Source organism: Aythya marila, assembly GCF_965140915.1.
Source record: "Aythya marila genome assembly, chromosome: Z".
In the NCBI taxonomy this organism is placed as follows: domain Eukaryota; kingdom Metazoa; phylum Chordata; class Aves; order Anseriformes; family Anatidae; genus Aythya; species Aythya marila.
In genome coordinates, this window is record NC_139080.1 from 56,880,361 (window position 1) to 56,899,492 (window position 19,132).

Sequence of the window (19,132 nt, forward strand, 5' to 3'; positions counted from 1 at the left end):
TGGATGACAAGGCAATAGACATCTCAAAGTCAGTATTGATAACACTTAGAAATCTGAAAAGCTTTTACCAAGAAAAAGCCAGTAATGGCAGCTAGTAATGGCAGAGTAGTCAGTCAGGCACTGGAATGGGTTGCCCAGGGAAGTAGTAGAATTGCTGTCCCTGGGGGTGTTTAGGGAAAGGTTGGACCTGGTTCTTAGGGACATGATTTAGTGGGTGACATTGCTAGTAGGGTGATGGTTGGACCAAATGATCTTGAAAGTCTCTTCCAACCTTAATGATTCTATGATTCTATGATTGAGTCTTTGAGTCTATGTGTCTATGATTCTATTAACAGCACCATGGAAGTACAGGCATTAGGCTATTGCTGTGTAATCCTAGGTCAACTCTTACCCATTTTCTAGTTGTGTCCCATGTTGTGTTCTAGCAACACTTGAAGGGAGCCCAAAGCGATTTTGAGTTACAGAAGTGCACAAGGTTTTTCTTAGAACTAAAATTGGTTTGAATTGTTTAGTGAAGTCTAGGTTAAGGAATACAGCATAAAATTGCTGGTAATAGAAAGGCAAGTACATAACTAATAGGTTTAGCTGTGAACAGATGTTATGCTGTAAAACAGTTAAATTTATTTGCTCTGATGTCTATTCCTTTCCTTTCTAAGTTAAATTAGAAAAGGATAAAAAAAGGCCTAAAGTTATTCGCCTTACATTAGCATGAATATTCTTTAAAAGAGTATTTAAATAAAATAACTCAAGTAAATGTTCCAAAACCTAGACTGTTATCTATGAATTAAACTATTTATTTATTTATTTATTTATTTTTTCCCTGAGGAATAAAGAGGAAGTGGCCTAATACACTGTACTCATGCAACTTCATTTGACTGTCTGAAAAAAAACATAAAAAATCTCATATTGCAGATACATTTTCCCTTACATTGCTTTTGTTTTCTTCACAAATATACTAGATAGGATAAGAATATTGGTGCTGGGTAAATTGGTAAGTAATATGAAAATCAGGGATATGGAATATGAGTTTTTTGTTGGTTTGTTTGTTCTGAGTAAGCCAATGTTTAATCGTAACATGGATATTGAAAATTTGAGTACTCCTTATTGCTCCTAGAAAATACTTTTTTTTTTTTTTTTTTCTGACAGAAAGGAAAGAAGGAAAGAGTTAGATAAATTAAGATCTGATTCTAAAATGACCTTTAATATGATTGCTTTGGCAGCATGGTGGCTGCCTCCTAAAAGAGCACGGCAGCTATTTTGTCTGGCATGCAGCTTTGGGAAAAAAGGGCTTGTGTCTATTTAGACCTTAGGCAGACTGTTCTGAGGTCTCTACATTATGCTGTATAGGCATTAATAAAGTTTGAATTAAGATTTTTTTGCTCCCTCCAATGCTCACTTTTCTATGACAGTGATTTAGCCAACTTGTGTAAAGATACCCAAATGCTCATATATATAGCATACGCATATGACATTTTTCTTTGCCTTAAGTTGTGCTTGTGAATCAGGACTAGAGTAACTGAAAATTATGTTTTGCAATATAACATAGATATGAACTGTTCTTTTTGTCATTATTTTTCAAATTTGTTTCTTTGCACTGTTAAATCAGACACAGGAAATATGTTTGATCACCTAGCTCTTCTATTTACATAGACACAGTAAGTACTGACATTACTAGAAAGAAAGAAAAAAAACAAAACTCAACAGCAACAACAACAAGACCCAAACATGTTGAATGTTTTAATGCATTTTTGTCAATGATTAAATTGTTTTGTATTTTAGGATAAGAATGTATCTTGTTATATACAGTAGTGCAGAATGATCTAGCTTAGTTGGCTGTGGGTCAAATTCAGTATTTTCACTGTGCCCAGTGTTTTTGGATGTGTTTGTGCACTCTAGAAGGCTGATATATTTGTGCACTCTAGAGAGGGCTGCACTCTAGAGAGCAGAGGGTCTTCTTGTCTGGTGCTACTGCAGCAGCTCATCTCTTCAAATGTTTGTGTAGGTGCCCCAAATATGGAAGAACTGAGTGAAACTGTAGTACTCCTACATGTTCGTTATTATTATTCTTTCAGTGTTAAAAAAGGAAAATATGAGAGAAATGCTTTTAAAAAAATGTGAGTGAAGGGTAAGAATTTCCAAAACTGTGAAAGATCTTTTGTTTTCAGAGAAGATGCTTGTGGGAATAGAAATGTTGTTTTTGCAGAGTTACATTGTTTAGAAGGAGGGAATGTGGTACTGAGATATGCTTACAGTGATAAGAAAGTTTAGCAGGCGACCTTGTAAAATGCAGACAATCAGACTCCTTAGGACAATTAGGTGAAAATCACGGTGTCAAGTCAAGTCAGATAAGTGAAGAAACATTACCACTTCAAGCAGTAAAAATGTCAAAAGAAATTTGAAATTTAACAGGCCGGCGACTGAAGGCCATGCATTGTTTGTGAAGCATCAGATAGATTGTGAATCTGGATTACCCACTCAGTGGGGAAACAGGGAAGGGTCCTGCCATCAAAAGGTATATAAACTGTGTTTTGGAACTAGTAGATGCGCTCTCTCCTGCTTGTGGGGCGCCCGCCATTGCAATCGCGAATAAATTACTACTTCACTGAGATCCTCGCCTGAGCCTAAGTTATTGGCTACGGAGTGTTTCTCACAATGCTGAATAAGTACATCGTATGGTTGTCTTACATATGGAGTGGTAATTCGTGTTGAGAAAATCGTTGACATTAATAAAGAAGGGGGAGATTTGGGAATGTGGCCATAGGGGTTGGAAAACCCCATGATTGAGATAACATTAGACTCTTAACGATGAGGCCATCAGGAATATAAAAGAGTTTAGAGGGAACAAAGCGTGATTCAGGAGACTCCATGCAGTCTCTTGTTCTCCAGCCACTAAGGCATAGAAGTTTCTGGGTGTTTGCTGTTGTTGTTACATTCAAAGTTGTTTGACAAATGAAAAGTTGTTTTTAAAAGAACTGCTGTGGAGAGAAGGGTATAAGACGGGAGCCTGCCCTCAAGAAAGGAGAAGAAAAAAAGGCAGCACGTTGAAGTTACATCAATAAAGAAGCAGGAAAAAGAAGAGGAACAGGCTGACAGAACGGGACCAGGACGGGAACAGGCACATCGATTGCCTCATGAAGATAGGTTCAACCAGACTCAGCAAACTGCACAGAGAAGCTCGTACAGAAAGCCGCTGGAAACAGGCACACTGGAGCTGGAGAGAAGCTTGAGCTGAGAGAAGCGGACCTGTGCACACAACTGCCCCTCGCTGGTAAGCAGTTGCGCATTATGGGGAATTCTATGTCCTTAGGAACAAAGACTGTCCTGGTAACCTTACAGCTTATTCTCCTTATTAACAATCGGACAGTTTATGAGCCTGAAATATGGGAACAAATTGAGGTCAAGGTGTGGGACTCTGCAACTAAAAATGACAAGGTTGCAGTGGAATTGCTTGGCACCTGGCAAGCAATCTCTGAGGCCTTAAAGAGCCCTGTGGGACCACAGTCAGAAACGTGTGGTTTGCCAGACAGTGAGGGAGCCGTGGGCTCCTTTACTGATCCGACTGCTACACCATCGGCCCCTCTGCTGCTACAGCCATCGAAGGCCTTTGCTGTTCCGCCCCCTGGTGACCTGGATGTGCCTTTTGATCCAGGCCTATTGGCCTTGAAAAGGAGATGGATATGCTTTTTCTTTGATCTGGGAAGAACGGGATACATAAGACCTGAAGACCAAGTTGCTTGACAACTTAAAGCAAGACATATTGTTAAAAGGAATGGAAAATGGAGACTGTTGTTTGTAATGAAGAAAAGGAATGGAAAATGGAAACTGTTAAGTCATGGAACTTAGAGGATTGTTTTTTACCTTTCCTGATTGTATGTATGTATAGGCATACTTGGGTTTAGTAAGCCACGGAACTTAAAGGATTGTTTGTTACCTTTTCTGATTGTACAAATGTATAGGCATACTTGCGTTTAGTATGTAAAAGCAATGTTCTGTATATTGAGAATGTTTGATGTTTGTGTGTGTGTGTTGGTGGAGCGTAGACTCCCCACACACCCAGTGCTGATTACTTGCCTTTTATACCTTTTATACTTTTTATAGCTTTCATGCCTTTTATAAGTATAAATATAACAAAATTCAGATCGAGTTGAAACTTCATTTATAACAGTTGTTTTTTTCATTTTGAGAATTGGAGTGTTCTTCTAGTCTTAGGTCAGTTGTCTACACTATACAAAATAAACGCATCTGACCTAACTCCAGGTATGTGGGAGTTTGCAAATTCAGTAGAAATGCAATTGGCATAACACACTAATTCCATTTAGCCTAAGTTTTAAAGCTAGACACGTATGATTCTCTTTTCAAACTGATGCATCCAGTAGTAAACTGAAGACTGTGCTATTCTGATGGATGTTGCCAGGGAAACCACTTGCCTTGTCACTATACATTGAAGACGACCCTTCTTTGTTTAAACTGAGCTCATCACAATGGAGAAAGTAACAGCATTTACAGAAGGTGAAAAGGATGAGAAGCACAAAATTTAAAACCAATCTGTCAGTGAACTGAAGATAGAAGTTATTGCACGCATCAAAATGACTCTCTCTTGCATTCTGATCCTCTTTATAAAAGAGGCAAAGGAAATATTGAACAAATGTTTGTTCCTCTTCTTGTATTAACTGAGACAAGTTTACAGCAACTGTAATTTAATACGTCTTTCTTCATTGCATTCTCTCTTAGAGACAAAGGAAGGAAAAAAACAAACATTTAATTGAAATGTTTTCCTACCTGTGTTTTCAGCAAAGATCAGTAATTGCTTTTTAAACTGGTGGTACCAATGGCACTTGTGAATAATCATTTTCCCCATTCTTTGCATTCTCTCTGCTTGCTTGCTTAAATGGTTATAGTAAATAAATCAAAACCAGCAGCATTGTATAACAGAAAAGAGGTCTGGTTGGAACCTGAACAAGTTCTTAGTCCCAGCATACCAGCACCAAGGCAGACTGAATTGTCATTTAATTAAGCCAAAAGACATGTGCCTAGTTGGTTCTTGAAAGTCTCCAATAACAGAAATTCCTTGGCACCCCTCAATTAACTTTACAGTCCATTTCAGGTTTAAAGTAGGCTATCTCAGGTCAAAATAAACTTCTTTCATGTTTTACCACGTCAGTGCTGCTGTATTTTTACTGACTCTTGGAAACCATTGGTCAACCTTACTAGGACACAGAACAATCACTTAACAACTGGAAACTGTAACATCTCTACTACATAAATTAGTTATTGATAATAGTAGTTAAATGGGCCGCTAACAGTCATAGAAAAATACAAGAATTTGTGTGTTACTGATTAATTTACTAAATTGTTATCTTAAATGTAATGAGAGGAAATAAGAAACATGATAATACTATGTAATCCCTTAATTCATTCTCCTTTCCCCTCTTCTTTCTTTGTCAATTTCAATAAAATCTGCTCATTTCCCACATGGCCCACCCATTCACTACTGCTTGTATACAAACAACATTTTCAACTCAGCCTAATTGTTGTCCTGGAAGAATGAAGCAAAGAGATTGCTTTGTATTATAGCACTATCGATGTTTACCCTAAACTTTTTATTACTATGAAAATACTTACATTAAATTGATACATCTGTTTTCTAGGTGAATAGGAAGGACTTGAACTTCCAATACTATCCATGACAAAAAGGCTAGTAGGACTTTGACAGTTACAACTGTTATAAATGAAGTCTCAACTCAATCTGAATTTTGTAATATTTATAAAACAAATATTTCTAAAAGGTATAAAAGGCAAGTAAACAGCGCTGGGTGTGTGGGGAGTCTACGCTCCACCAACACACACACACAAACATCAAACATTCTCAATATACAGAACATTGCTTTTACATACTAAATGCAAGTATGCCTATACATACGTACAATCAGGAAAGGTAAAAAACAATCCTCTAAGTTCCATGACTTACTAAAATCGAGTATGCCTATACATATTCATGATCAGAAAAGGTAACAAATAATCCTTTAAGTTCCATGACTTAACAGTTTCCATTTTCCATTCCTTTTCTTCATTACTAACAAGTCTCCATTTTCCATTCCTTTTGAACAATATGTCTCGCTTTAAGTTGTTAAGCAACTTGGTCTTCAGGCCTTATGTATCCCATTCTTCCCAGATCAAAGAAAAAGCATATCCATCTCCTTTTCAAGGCCAATAGGCCTGGATCAAAAGGCACATCCAGGTCACCAGGGGGTGGAACAGCAAAGGCCTTCGATGGCTGTAGCAGCAGAGGGGCCGATGGTGTAGCAGTCGGATCAGTAAAGGAGCCTGCAGCTCCCTCACTGTCTGGCAAACCACACATTTCTGACTGTGGTCCCACAGGGCTCTTTAAGGCCTCAGAGATTGCTCGCCAGGTGCCAAGCAATCCACTGCAACCTTGTCATTTTTAGTTGCAGAGTCCCACACCTTGACCTCAATTTGTTCCCATATTTCAGGCTCATAAACTGTCCGATTGTTAATAAGGAGAATAAGCTGTAAGGTTACCAGGACAGTCTTTGTTTCTAATGTGGGAATATAAATGTTGTTTTTGCAGAGTTACATTGTTTAGAGGGAAGGAATGTGGTACTGAGATAGGCTTACAGTGATAAGAAAGCCTAGCAGGCGACCTTGTAAAATGCAGACAACTAGACTCCTTAGGACAATTAGGTGAAAATCACGGTGTTAAGTCAAGTCAGATAAGTGAAGAAACATTACCACTTCAAACAGTAAAAATGTCAAAAAAACCCTGAAATTTAACAGGCCAGCAAATGAAGGCCATGCATTGTTTGTGAAGCATCAGATAGATTGTGAATCTGGATTACCCACTCAGTGGGGAAACAGGGAAGGGTCCTGCCATCAAAAGGTATATAAACTGTGTTTTGGAACTAGTAGATGCACTCTCTCCTGCTTGTGGGGTGCCCGCCATTGCAATTGCAAATAAATTACTACTTCACTGAGATCCTTGCCTGAGCCTAAGTTATTGGCTGCGGAGTGTTTCTCACACTAAGGATGTATGATTTCCCATAATGCGCAACTGCTTACCAGTGAGAGGCAGTTGTGTGCACAGGTCCGCTTCTCTCAGCATGAGCTTCTCTCCAGCTCCAGTGCGCCCATTTCCAGCGACTTTCTGTATGACCTTCTCTGAGCAGTTTGCTGAGTTTGGCTGAACCTATCTTCATGAAGCAATCAATGTGCCTGTTCCCGTCCTGGTCTCCATTCCGCTAGCTTGTTCCTTTTCATTCCTCTTTCCTGCTTCTTTATGGATAACGTAACTTCACCGTGTTGCCTTTTTTTTTTTATCTTGAAGGCAGGCTCCCCTCTTATACCTTCTCTCCACAGCAGTTCTTTTCAAAACAACTTTTCATTGGTCAAACAACTTTGAATGTAACAACAACAGCAAACACCCAGAAACTTCCATGCCTTAATGTCTGGAGAACAAGAAACCAGCTGGAGAACAAGAAGCCTGAGACTGCATGGAGTCTCCTGAATCACCCTTCTTTGTTCCCTCTAAACTCTTTCATATTTCTGATGGCCTCATCGTTAGAGTCTGATGGTACCATCAACCACGGGGCTTGCTGGCCCCCATGGCCACACTCCCACATCTCCCCCTTCTTTATTAATATCAACCATTTTCTCAACACGAATTACAACTCCATATATAACATCAAGAATGCAGAAACAGCTGCGGGAGACTTTGTAACACAAGCAAAAAACACTTAATTCCCTCCCCTCCCCTCCCCTCCCCTCCCCTCCCCTCCCCTCCCCTCCCCTCCCCTCCCCTCCCTTTCCTTTTCTTTTTCTCATTTTGCTTACCTTTGCTTCCCTCCATTTTCCTTCACTTTGCTTCTACAATTTTTTTTAATACAATATTTTTCTTTTATTAGTGCAGTTTATGGCTGTCCTGACCATGATACAACAGCCTTTGTGTCAAGAACAATCATCAGTTGTCAGCAGTTGTGAAATTCAGACAATTGTAGTATGATACTAGAATGTTTTGCTAAAAAGTTTGTGATTTTTATAAGGTAGAGGGCAATAAGAGTAATACCCTTAATATGTGGTAGTGATTCTGGCTGGAAAACCACTGCGCATGGAGGAGTTGGTGATCCACATCAGGTTTAACATTAGTAGGGCTGGGCCTGCCCCTGTGCTGTGAGGCTGCTGAGTCCTGCCCCATGGCTTTCAGTCCTGTACCACGTTGCACAAATTGCTTGGCCACAGGGCAAACTTGGCCAGCTATCTTAGCAGTAGTGTAATGAGACTGATTTGGCCAATTTAACTTTGTACTGGGTCTGGCTGGGATGTTAACTTTCCCTGCAGCAGCCCATACAGTGCTGTACTCTGCACTTGTAGCTGGAACAGCAGTGGTATCACACCAGTGCTGTGTCTGCTGCTGAGCAGTGCTGGCACAGCATCAGGCCTCTCTCTAACCCTCTTAGGGGGTGGGCAAAAAGTGAGAAGAGAAACATCACCAGGGCAGCTGACCTAAACCAACCAAAGGGATATTCCATACCATATGATGTCACACTCAGCAATAAAAAGGTGGAAACAGGAAGAAGAGGGGAGTGGTGGGCTCTCGTGAAAATGTCAGCCCTCCTCCCGAACACTGGCTACGTGGGTTGAGGCCCTGCTTCAAGGATGTGGTCAATCATCGCTCATTTGTGGGAAGTAGAGAGTAATTTATTTCCTCTGCATTTCCACATAGCCTTTGTTTGTTTTATTTGTTTGTTTTCCTCCTTTTTTTTTTTTTTTCCTTTCCCCCTCCCTTTTCCCCTTCCCCCCCCCCCCCCTTTTTTTCCTTTAGTTAAATTGTTTAGTTCATAATAATCTTTCTTTTATTATTATTATTATTATTTCCCTTTAATTAAATTATCCTTATCTCAACCCGTGAGTTGTTCTTTGCTTTACTTCTTCCCCTCCTCATCTAAGGAGGGGGAGTGAGAGAGCGGTTGTGGTGTTTAGCTGCTCAGCATGGTAAAACCACCACAAACTTATGGAAAAATGAAAAATGCTGTGAAAGGCAGATGTGTTACCTAAAGAGTTAATGTGCAATGAATGTTGCCAGCTAGTATTGACATGTGAACCAAGATGGACCAAAACTTGTGAAGGTAGGTCCATTCTTCTCAGAAAAGAACACATACAGAGTAAAGCTTTTCCTGTGATATTCTGATAGTGTCTAGATATCTGATTTCTAATTTTTTTTTTTTTTTTGAGGATGTTTTCCCATCCATTTCATTCATAAGCACTAACATAGTTATGCTCTAGAAATCTATTGAACATGTCAGTACTTTTGGACTCCATAGCAATCTTTGACAGTGGGTTCTCCAGCTCCATTGTTGTGCATTGGGTTTCAGCAACAAACACAAAATCAGCATCTTGGGTCTGCCCCAAAATTCCTCTGGGTGCCCTGTGTATCCTATGTTGTGTAGTTGGTGAGTAATCATTCAACTACTTTCCACATTACAACTCTACTTTTATGGGGTGGAGTAAACTCCACACTTCATCTACATGCCTTCATATAGGCTTGAAAATTTCCGTATAAATATCCTATCATTTTTTGCATCTCTCTAACCTTTACATTTGCATTGCATAATATCTGGAAGAAATCTGTAAGAAAACACTATCTTTAAACTGTTGGTGAATTCAGCAGATGCTTGAAAATGTCAGATGAAGAATGGTAGGACAGTCATGAAGTACAGGTGCTTGTACTCAGTTTGTCAGCATTCTAATTACATTTCACTGGTGGAAAATACATGAGACTTAAAACAAATGACATGATAGTCACTCAAGTTCCTTGAGAAATGGCATCACTGGCACTGTGGAAGCATTCTGACTTGTCAAGAAATGCAGCAAAAAATAGCTCTCCCCTGAAATCATTCCCTGGTAAAGGATGGATAGATTTGTATTTTGTTTGTTTTATATTATTTTATTTATTTTATTTTAAATCTTTTTTATTTTATTTTATTATTCTGCTAAGATTTATTTATTTGTATGTGCAACTCGAGAAGTTTGTATATGATTAGATCATTTGCACTTGCACATTATCCCCATGATAATGATGGGCTCCAATGGCAAGATCTTCTGTCTAATGAAAAGGATAAGAAAATAAGAATAAACAGAAAATAAGAATAAACATTTAAACTGTGGGAATACTTATCTTAATTCAGCTTCTAATCCACCTGACTGTCTACCTTGCAAATAATACTTATTTCTTGAGTACATCATTCATTTTTCAGATGTCTGTAGGCACAAATTTATTTATTGTTTGGAAAAATTAAGTCATGTAGTTTTGCTTTCAGTGTATAAACAGGAAACTAGAGAAAGAAACAGCAAATATCCAGTTTCTGGAACAGGGGATGCACTTCTAGTGCAATGCGTTCAAAATATATTACAACTCCAAAGGTGGTTGTTCTGCTTTGGCTCTGTTGGTTAATAAGAACAATTGGAGGTATACCTTCTCCTGTGGCCTAGTCAGTACTGGTTACACCACTTGCATTGCAGACAGGTTGCTGTCTTCGTAACTTTATTGATGAAACTAGCTTGCAAATATTTTGCTAAAGAAACTTATCTTGTGTATCAGCTATGTGCCCAGATGCAGTCTCAGCTTACTTAACTGAGAAATACATGTATTGTACCACAGGAGTGTTAACCTGAACAGTAACTTGAAACTACAGAAGACAGATGGGCAGTTAACTATAGTTACACAGTATACTATAACTCTAGAACACCTCAATTGAAATTTAAGATTTTATTATATTTGACAGTTACTAGCATTTGGTTATATAATGAGAATATCTTAGAGAAAGTCTTAGTTTAGCTACTGAATTGCATGGTTATTTTAAATGGATAAGATATTTAGATTCTTCATCTAAATTATACAAATTTAGATTCTTAAAAGTTTAAGAATCTACAGTTAGAGACCGTAGAGGGCTATGGTTTAGAGAATTTATGAAACTGATTTACCAAGGATGTGTAGTCACCTTTGGCAGGGTTTTGTTTTGTTTAAAATTTAAAAGATCAAACCTATAGCAGGCAAAAAGTAGAAGGATGAATGCACTTTATAAAGATGTAACACAAACACACAAAAAACGGTGGACTATCAGAGGCATGCATGCATTCCACATTTCACTACTTTCCCTACAGACTGACTAGTAGTTTGAGAAGCTACAATGACAAATTCAGCACTATACATACAAGTTCATTGCATTGTTTTTTGTGAATTAATTGTATTTTGATTTTTATGTTGTGATTATGCCATATCTAGCAGTTGTAGAAGACTGATTTATGATTGATTTCTGTGACAAGATCTTTCCAGGCTCCTATCTTAATCTGTTAGAAAAATCTATTAAAATCTGTCTCTTTAAAGGGGCAGAATTCAAGCAGTTGCAGACTTCGTTTAAGAAAGATTGAGTACCATAAATTTTGCTGGCTGGGATGAGCTTAAATTCTTAAATAAATAAATAATTATTAATAAATATACACATATATATTTCATAGAATAATAATATAATAATATATATAATATACATATATACATATATATATCCATTAAAAGAACACTGTCAAGAAGAGAAGGGTGGTTTTTAGTTTACAGTTGATGGTTTTTGTCAACTGCTGTAGAAATACTGATGAAAATCCTAGTGGTAGTATTGTGCTTGTGTTGTTCATTTCACTACTTCGCACTTCAGTGGTTTAATATAATCATTTTATTTAGATAGTAATTTAGAGGGAAACAAATAATTAATATTTATTTTGAACGCATTTACTTTGAAAGTTAGATGTAACGTCTTGTCCTGTCTTTTTAATATGCTACTACAGGGTAGGTCAAATCCTCCATTTGACTGGTAGTTCTAGTGTAAAAGAAATACAATATATTATCTTCCATCCTTCATGTACATGCCACAAAAATAATCAGTCATTTCAAGTTCAAAGCTATATATAAGCATCACTCATCAGAAAAATGGCCTTTTTTCAAGTACAGCTAAGCAGAAATGCCTTCCCATTATTCATCATAAATACTTTCATGTGCACTTTAACAAGAAGAAATATGCTAATATCTTCTTTTATAATGCTTTCTGCTTTACCTTTCTAATTTACCATCTCTGTTTCACAGCTATATTTGCTTCTTAACACTGTTCCTTTGGCTATTTCTGGTGACACAAAGAAAAGAAATTCTAGCTCAATAGAGTGGACTTCCTGAAATGAAACAGGCTCATTCTTTGCTCCCCTTTGCTCCCCTGCTCATCCTAGAGCAGGGATAGGGGTAGCCTGTCAAACTTTCTATCCTAGAAATTAAATGATATTGTTATGAGACATCTGTGTGTATGTGTGTATGTATGTCTCTTATCTGTCCTAAACTGTGGCCTAAGTGATGATTACAAATGAAATTAGATTTTATCCAGACTTTTTATCTTTGCATCTAGTTCTTACTATGGCCTTACCAACCATCAGAGGTTTTGTGCTTCCTTTGGTCTCTTGTATTGACTTTTAACAGGTCATTTAAAGGTCTTTGAAATTGGTACTAGAGTTTGGTTTTATCTTCACAGGAGCTGGAGTTAATAGCATGGGGAGAATGAAAAGATGAGTTTTATGGATTGAAGGACCCTGTGTTAAGAAGAAAATTGATCTTTTTTGCCTAAAACCAGGAAAAATATTATTTTAATCCTGGCAACTATTCTTCACTTGGCTTACTCACATGACACAATGAGTAAGGTTATAGCAGGAGTAGGTAGTAAGGTAGAAGCAAGTGGTCATAATCACTTGGCACAATGTTGACTTACTTACTCAGAAACCAGTGCAGTAGTGCAGTTGCAACAGAATATGAAGAACACAGTAAAATTTAGAAAGTAATCATGATTAAAGAGCATGACCAAATGATCAAAATGTACTTTGATACGATAGTCCTGTCTCTAGCCAAAACTTGGGCTATATGCTTGTTATGATTTCAATGTGTTCACACTTTAATTTCATCGCCATACCTAAATGGACAAAATGACTGAAATGAAGCTTCCAAAACTATGGCAGTGACAGCAGTACTTATTTCTCTACACACTCACCTTAAATTCACTGTTGTTTCAATTCAGGTTTGTATGAATTCTGTTTTGTCCTTTCCAGGTTCTTGAAATTAATAAGAATCAAGGAAAAGAGAAAAAGAGACAAGATAAAGGAAAAGAGAAAAACTGAAAAAGGAAAAAAGAAAATGAAAAAGGGGAAAGGAAAAAGGGAAAAGGAGAAAAAGGGAAAAGGAGAAAAAGAAAATGAGAGAGAAAAAGAGGGAAAGAGGGAAAGAAAAAAAGTGAGAGAAAAAGGGAAAGGGGGAAAGAGAAAAGGAGAGAGAAAAAGAGGGAAAGAGGGAAGGAGGGAAGGAGAGAGAAAAAGAAGGAAGGAGAGAGGAAAAGAGGGAAAGAGGGGGGAAGGGAAGGAGGGAAAAGGGAAATGGGAAGGGGAAGAGGAAGTGAAAGGGGAAAGGAAAGGGAAAGGGGAAGGGGAAAAAGAGTCACAGCCTGATGTTGTTTCAAGTGAAGTTGGGAAAGCAACCTGTCTCTGTACTGAATGTTGGCCTCACCCTCTCCTCATCTTTTTCTTGACCAACAATGTGACAAGCCTTGTTAAGAGCCAATAGGCACGTGACAAATGACTTAGTCCCACCTAACCAAAAGTATAAATCTGGTATTCAGAAACCTCTATTTTGAGGAAAAGAACTCCAATTATTGGATGGGTTGATGGACCTGGACCTCTCTCCTTCCCAAGCAGTGACACCTCTCTGGTAAGACTCTCACCTCCGATTCTGTTGGATATTACCTGGAAAAATATTGATAACAAAAATGGTGAACTATTAACTCAATCTCAATTATTGCAGTAAATGAATTTATCACCAGCAATTCTGAATCTGTTATATCTGTCATCTTAATAAATAAGCTATCTTTGCAACTTTGTAGAATGGATAGAACACAGTAGAAGTGAACAAAAGATTAGAAAAGGTACAGATAAAAGAATTATATGTGATATATTGGGGGCTTGCTTATCTTGTACTCAAAGGAACTTAAAAAGTCCACTCCCTCCAAAAGAATTGCAGATTTTAACACAACATTAATATGTTGTGTTAAAATCGGAGAATGAAGTGTTGAAAACATCATTGACTTTTGAGAAAAATAACCAAGAAAAAGTGGGTCACAGATAGATATCTTCATGAGTGAAAACCAAAATCTTAAATCTGAATATAGGGAATTTAAAATGCAGTTGGCCTCAGGTGAAATGTGAGAAAAACAACTACATAAAAGAAATAAATCTCTTAATAACCAGGTACCATCCTATGTTTTGGCTAAACAAATTCACAAATTAATCACAGAATCACACAGAATCACAGAATTGAAGGGGCTGGAAGGGACCTCAAAAGAGGTGTTCAGGTAGGTGTCCAGATGGGCCTTGAATATCTCCAGAGAAGGAGACTCCACAGCCTCCCTGGGCAGCCTGTTCCAGTGCTCCGTCATTCTCACTGTGAAGCTCTTTTGCGTGTTGGTGCAGAATCTCCTGTGCTCTATCTTGTGGCCATTACCCCTTGTCCTGTCCCCACAAACCACTGATAAGAGGTTGGCCAAATCCTTTTGTCTCCCACACTTCAGGTATTCATACGCGTTGATGAGATCCCCTCTCAGTCTTCTTTTCTCCAGGCTGAGCAGACCCAGGTCTTTCAGCCTTTCTTAATAGGGAAGATGCTCCAGGCCCTGAATCATCTTTGTGGCCCTCCACTGGACTCTTTCCAGGAGATCCCTGTCTTTTTTTGTATTGGGGAGACCAGAACTAGACACAGTACTCCAGGTGAGGTCTGACCAGAGCAGGGTAGAGGGGGAGCATCACTTCCCTTGACCTGCTGGCCACGCTCCTTTTAATGCACCCCAGGATCCCATCGGTCCTCTTGGCCATGAGGGCACACTGCTGGCTCATGGTCAACCTGTCATCTCCCAGGACCCCCAGGTCCCACAGAGCTCCTCTCCAGCAGGTTGTCCCCCAGCCTGTACTGATACTTTGGGTTGTACTGATACTTCAGGTTGTGCAGGACTCTACACTTGCTCTTGTTAAACCTCATTTGGTTTCTTCCTGCCCATCTCTTCAGCTGGTCCAGATCTCACTGAAAGGCAGCACAGCCTTCTGGTGTGTCGGCTACTCCTTTCAGCTTTGTGTCATCGGTATACTTGCTGAGGGCAGACACTATTCCCTCATCAAGGTCATTGATAAAGAGGTTGAACAAGACCGGACCCAGCACCGACCTCTGGGGAACACTGCTAGACACAGGTCTCCAGCTGGACTCTGCGCTGCCGATCACCACCGTCTGACCTCAGCCAGTCAGCCAGTTCTCAGCCCACCTTACTGTCCACTCCTCTATACCACACTTTCTCAGCTTTGCTACCAGGATGTCATGGGAGACAGTATTAAAAGCCTTGCTAAAGTCAACGTAGCTGTTCTCCCTGGTGGGAGCTGCTCATCCACTGCTCTCGCCCCATCTACTGTGATGGCATCAGCATGGTGAATCCATGCTAACTACTCATAATGTTCTTCTCTTCCAATTGCTTGGAGATGGCATCCAGAACAAGCTGTTCCAACCTCTTTCCAAGGACAGAGGTGAGACTGGCTGGCCTGTAGTTTCCTGGCTCCTCCTTCTTGTCCTTCTTGAAGACTGGGGTGACATTGGCTATCCTCCAGTCTTCAGGCATCTTTCCTGTTCTCCAGTGGTTCGATGATCACCTCTGCCAATTCCCTTGGCACCCATGGATGCATCCCATTGGGACCCATGGATTTGTGTGCGTTGAGCCCACTCAGATGCTCTCTCATCAATCAGGGGGGAGCCCTCCATTTCCCAGATCCTTTGTCCTCCCGCCAGGGTCAAGGAGTCCCGGGGTAGAGTCCCTGAAGCAAAGAAAGCATTCAGTATCTCCGCCTTCTTGGCATCTCCTGTTACCAGGAATCCCCCCTCGTTCTGCAAGGGACCCACATTATCCCTACTCATCCTTTTACTGTTTACATACTTAAAAAAAAAAAAACAAACAAAAAAACAAAAACAAAACCCCCCACCTTCTTATTGTCTTTTATCTCTTTTGCAAGCCTCATCTCTAGGTGGGCTTTGTCACGTCCCTGCAGGCCCTGACAACACTTCTATACTCCTCCCAAGAGGACAGACCCTTTTTCCAGATTTCATAGACCTTCCTCTTCCTTTTGATCTTATCCATGAGCTCCTTGCTCATCCACACAGGTTTCCTGCTCCCCTTCCCTGATTTCCTACTCTTAGGGATGCACTGATCCTGAGCTTGGAAGAAGTGTAGTTGAAATGTAGCCCAGCTCTCACAAGCACCCTTGCCTTCTAGCAACCCAGCCCATGAGATACCCCCAAGTTGGTCCCAGAAGAGGTTGAAGTTGGATCTCCAAAAGTTCAGGGTAGCAATCCTGCTTTTAGCCTTACTTCTTCCACCAAGTTCCACCTTGAACTCCACCATCTCATGGTCGCTGCATCCCAACCTGTTCCCAACCTTCACATCCCTAACAAGCACATCCCTGTTGGTAAGGACGAGGTCCAGAAGCAATCCCTGCCTTGTCGGCTCCTCTACCACCTGTGTGAGAAAATTGTCTTCAACGCATTGTAGGAAGCATTTGGACTGTGCATGCCTGGCAAAGGTGCTTACCCAACAGATGTCTGGATAATTGAAGTCCCCCATAAGAACCAGCGCCCGTGATTGTGAGGCTACTACCAGCTGCTTGTAGAAGGCCTCATCGACCTTCTCCTCCTCCTGACCTGGTGACCTGTAGTACACCCCCCCAACAGTGTCCCCCATACCAGCCCACCCCTTAATTATCACCCACAAGCTCTCCACTTGTCCTTGGGTACACTTTAATTGCTCCCCCACCTAAAGGGCAACCCCACCCCCTTGCTTCCTCAGCCCGTCTTTTCTAAAAAGGACATAGCCCTCCACGACAGTGTTCCAGTCATAAGAGCTGTCCCACCACGTCTATGTGATTGCAATGAGATCATGGCCCTGTGACTGAACACAGATCTTGAGCTCATCCTGTTTATTTCCCATGCTCCTCGCATTGGTATACAGGCATTTTAGGGAAGCAGCAGGCAGAGGTACCCCTGGAGGGATACAAGAAGAAGATTCCGGACGGGGTATCAGGATCATTATCTTCTCTGAGGAGCCCTCAGACAATCTACTATCTTTAGCAGTGACAGCAGTGAAAACTTCCCCCAGCTCTTCTCTGTCACTTTTAGCTCCCCTCCCTTCCCCCGTCAAACCTAGTTTAAAGCCCTGGCAATCAGCCCAGACAGCTTGCTCCCCAACACATTTATGTCCCACATGCTGAGTTGGAGTCGGTCAGCAGCCCACGAACCCGGCTTCTCAAAGGACTGCCTAAGATCAAAATACCCAAATCCTTTGTCCAGACATCACCCCCTCAGCCAGTCGTTCACCTGTCCTGTTCTCCTTCTTTCTGGGTCCCAGTAACTCAGCAGGAGGACTGAGGAGAACACTGTCTGCACCCCCAATCCCTTTAACAACCTTTCCAGGGATGCAAAGTCCATTTTAATATTCCTCATTTTTCTAGTTGCAGCTTCCTGGGATTCAACCAGAATGACAAGAGGCTAGTAGTCCTCTAGTTTAATGAGCTGTGGCAGAGTCTTCCTAAATTCTCTGACACATGCCGCAGGAAGACAGCACACCCCTCTGGATAGGTTATCTGGGCGACAAATGGGAACCTCAGTGCCGCTCAGCAAGGAATCTCAATCACTAATACTCTCTGCTCTTTTTTTTTTTTTTTTTTTTTTTTTTTTTTTTTTTTTTTTTTTTTTTTTTTTTTTTTCTGTGGCACTGGTTGTGAAGCACTGCTCTGCCTGGCCCCAATCCCTATGCTCAGTACTTCCCCCAATCGTGACATGCTGCTCAGTGCTGCTTCCCGGGTCCAGACCCTCAACCTCATCCTCTTCCTGCCTGAGAGCCTCAAATCTATTACCCAGGGACACCGTGGAGGTTGGTGGCACCATTGGTGTTGGAGGCAAATGTCTCTTTCTGCTTCAAGCACAGAAAACAGCCCCTTTTCTCTTGTGGACGGTCAAGCCTTCTGTCCTGCATGTGATCAGTTGGGTCAGCTACTACCCCTTGCAGGACTTAGGAGGGGGCTGCTGGGCATCAGCAGGAGCAGGTTGACACCTCCTATCTGTCACTCTCAGAGACTCCCAGGAGCCCCTCAGGCTGCCGATTTCTTGCTGCAGCCCAGCCACCTGCTCAAGGAGTTCCTTATGCAGGGCACACCTGTACCAATGACATCCCTCTCTTCCCTCAGGACCCAGGGAGGGCTCCAGATTCCAGAGCTCCCCAGTCTCCAGCCTGGACAGGGGATCCACCTGAGTGCCCACATGAGCCCAGAGAGGCAGTATCTCCTCTGTTTGGGTTGCCGCCTCAGGCTGGCCACTGCAACGGACACCCACCACGGTGAATTCTAGGTGCAAAGAGGTAGAGTTCCTCGAGGAGAGGAGGGGAAGAGAAAGGGAGGTGGGAAAGGGAGGAGAGGATCCTTCTCACACTCCTCCCTGTCCTGCGCCAACTGCCTGCACTAACTGCCAAGCCGGTCCTGTTAGCGCGTCTTGTTGGCAGCTCTCCTGGGTCATGGCGCTCTGTAGGGACTGTTTTTTTAGTGCCAGGGGCTGCTGTCCCCTCGGCTCTGCCCTCAGCCCATCAGTGCCCGCGGCGGCACAAGCACAGGTCCCTTCCAACCCAAACCATTCCATGGTTCTATGTTTTGTTAAGTATTTCTGTGTTTTGGCTTATCTGTAAACCAAAACTGTAATATGATCACAGTTAACAAAATTGTTACACTGTTTGGAACCATAATAATGTTTATCATGATCCATTGAATGCATCACAAAGCCCATGGGACCATGCATTAGTGAAATACACTGGGAGCTTTGAACTGAAATCCAATTAAAGAAACCTTGACCGCATGATGATAGTAACACATGGAACCAAAACTTATTTGAAAAGTGGATTTCCCCAACTCCAGGGCACAGGTTTCTTTCTAAACAAAGGTAATATGTATCAATATGATATTCTTATAAAAT